Source organism: Phascolarctos cinereus, unplaced genomic scaffold (assembly GCF_003287225.1).
Source record: "Phascolarctos cinereus isolate Bilbo 61053 unplaced genomic scaffold, phaCin_HiC Scaffold_1;HRSCAF=81, whole genome shotgun sequence".
NCBI lineage: Eukaryota > Metazoa > Chordata > Mammalia > Diprotodontia > Phascolarctidae > Phascolarctos > Phascolarctos cinereus.
In genome coordinates this window covers 99,420,025-99,423,402 of record NW_027555514.1, presented here as the reverse complement: position 1 = coordinate 99,423,402, position 3,378 = coordinate 99,420,025, and positions in this window count along the sequence as shown.

The window sequence follows — 3,378 nt, the reverse complement described above, 5'->3', positions numbered from 1 at the left end:
CTTGCGAGGGAGGTGCTATTGTTATCTTCTTTTTATGAATGAGGTAATTGAGGTTGAGAGAGATTGAGTGATTTGTCTGCACCATATGGCTAGTAGGTATCTTAACAAGGATTTGAACTCAGATCTTTCAGACTCCAAGTCAAGAACGCTACCTACAACTCTCTAGTTCACTCACTTTCCACAGAAACTCTGATCCCAATCCCTGTGTAACCCACTTTTTTTCTTTTTACTACACTGTTCTTTTTTTTCTAGGCACTTGGGTTCCCCCAAGACATGATATACCTGATACTGTATGGAGAGTTCAAGGAGGACTAACACCTCGGTGTGAAGGCTTGCTTTTTTTGACATCATTATTTAAAGCTACACCCTCCTCTTTTTACAAACATTTCTGAAAATTTGATTTCAAGATGAAGAAAACTCAGGTCTATTGGTTCTGAAGACTAGGACTATAGTCCTAACTGTATCAAGTCTTTCACATTTTTCCTATGTCTCAAGATCCACACCTGTATAATGGAGATAATTATACCTAGTAACCTAACGTGTTTGTTTATAATGATGAGATCATATATTTAAAATGCTTTCAATTCTTTAAGTAAAGATGCCATTTAAGGTATTATTATGAACAAATAAGAAGTTAGTTTCTCTTCTACATTCACTCTCAACCTGTTTTGGAATCCAAATAATCCTTTACTTTACCCCTTTACTATAGACAGGCAATCATAACTTTTTGCTTCTTCGAGTCTTGCTACATACTCTTCTTTTTGTGTTGCCTTGTTAATATCTATCCCTCATTTCTCTCAGCCTTTGTCCATTCAATTCTATCCATCAAAACAAAAGTAACAAGTGGTGTTAGCCATTTCCACAGCTACTATCTTACTGTCTGTTTTTAAGAAATCATGTGAGAATTGCTTGCAAGCTCCTTTTTTAAAGTCCCCACTAAGCTGGTGAAATGGAAATTGGAAATTCCCCTTTAAATTAATAAGATCACTCAAATAAATAGGTTCAGTTCAAATCTCGGTCATGACCGTTCCATATCTCCTGAGTGTTCTTGGCCTAGCAATCCAGGAACTAGCCATTCCTAGGTCACGTTGACATGGAGGGTTGGCTCCTCTCCTTGTGAGACGTGATGTTATTAAAAAACAAAATACCAAGCCTCAGGCGGATGGGAGCGTGGCTAAGGTCAGATGTGTATTGAACAAACCATGAATAGCGCATGCATCAAAAAGGGCTTCTTGGCCCCAAGCCTTCTTTGTTTAGAACAATATAAAAACACTGCGTCCTGTAAGCCCGCTGAGCCTCACCCGCGGGAAGGACGCTTCGCCCGGGAAAATCTTTGCACAATTCAAGTTTGTACGGGCTGCAACGGGGCTCCCAGCCGTTGATTGACTTTGGAGGTTCCCTTGAATTGGTGATGTATTCTCTTCCATTACCGACTCTCTTGATCAGTGCTATGTTATTGATTGTTCTTATTGTTATATGCTTTCTATGCAAATTCAAACTATCTGTGCCTTGCTTCTTCTAAATAAACTATCTATTTCTTATTATTTTTTGGTGCATTGGAGAGTGTCATTTATAGGAGCGAATCCGAACCTCACTAAATCCTATTAATACAGCTGGTCATGTTTTGTTTTGTTTTTTTACAAATTTCCATTGAAGCTGATGAATGTAATTTGTTGTTGAAATACTTTCTTGAATGGGATCACATTATGTTCAATGGTCTACATTTGCTCAAATATTGATTACGGGTTTGAACAATTTGAGGAAGTAGAAAAGAATATCAATAAGTTATATCACAAAGAGAATGGAGTCAGAACCTGAGTTTGAGTCTTGAGCAAGTTGCGTAATCTCTCTGGGTCTTAGTTTCTTATTTTTAAAATCAGGGTATTGGAATAAATAATTTCTAAAAACTCTTCCAGCACTCAATCTGTGATTGTATGATCTATGTAAACTTGAGCCAAATAATTTAATTTCTTTGAACCTCTTTTTCCTCATTTATAAGATGAAAGGATTGGACTAGATGATGTCTACGGTCCTTTCCAGCTTTAAATTCGTGTAGGTGAAAAGAAGAAATTTTGGGTCACTTTTGAACTCTAAGAGTACTTTTTAGTGGGAGAAATAGAATTACAAAAAGCAAAAAATAGACATCAACAAAACCTAGTAATAAAAAAAGAGCTAATGGTGTCATTAGGAATTTTGTCACTGGTAGGGGCTCAAGAGCTATATTAATAGAGATCTACCTCCCTTATGCTACAGTTGTCCCTGTTGCTTTGAGAGGGAGTAACAGCAACATGGCTGCTGCTATAAGGAAACTATGTTGACTTGTCAGGTGGGTACAGGTTGGGATGAGTGAGCCAGTCCATAAGATCATGGTGAAAGTTGGGGTAGTGTCCTACCTGACATACATTAGAATATAGAAGAAATTAGAAGGGAATGTGATTTTGGGGGATCAAATATTCCTTAAAAATCTGTCTAAGAGGATACATAAATTGATGTCTTCATTTTAGCTCAATAAATTTCCCTATAGCATTGTGAACGCTACACATAATTCTAATAATTTTAGGCTTAACTCCATTTGACTGCTTGCCTTCTTATCGTAGGCATATTAATTTTGTTTGTGTAGAGGCTTTCATTTTCACAGAAGCATAGTTATCTATTTTGTCTTTTGTAATTGACTCTATCCTTTGGTTAAAAATATACTTCCTACCCATAGTTGTGAAAGACATATGATCTGCTTCTTTTGTAATTTTTTATGACATAATATTTAATATTAAGGTCATGAATCCACTTATACTGCATCATAGAATATGGTATAAAGTATTGATTTAAGTCTAATTCCCATTAAGACTGCTTCCTACTTTCTCATCATTAAAGAAAATAGGTAGTTCTTTCCTAAGCAATTTATGTTTCCTGGTTTATCAAAGACTGACTTTTTTAGTTTCATAGTTACTGATTCTCCCTTGTCTAGTCTATTCTTTTCCTTTATATATCTATTTTTAAATGAATATCTGATGATTTTGATGATTACTGCCTTATAATATATTTTGGAGTCTGAAAGTTCTATTCCCCCTCAATCCCCACCTCTTTTCAGTATTTTCTTTAATATTCTAGAGCTTTTATTTTTCAATATTAATTTTGTTACTACTTTATCAAATTCTATAAAGAATCCCTTTGATTATTTGACAGGCATAACTTAAACTATAAATTAACTTTAGTATTTCTGCTATTTTTATTATCTTGGTATGGCCCAGTCATTAGACTGACTATTCTTTCAGCAATTTCATTTGTTCTTTATTTCTCAAAGGAGCAATTTGTAATTGAGCCTGTACTTCAGTAGATTGATCCAAAAAAAAATAAGAGTCTTGTAGTTATTTTGAATGG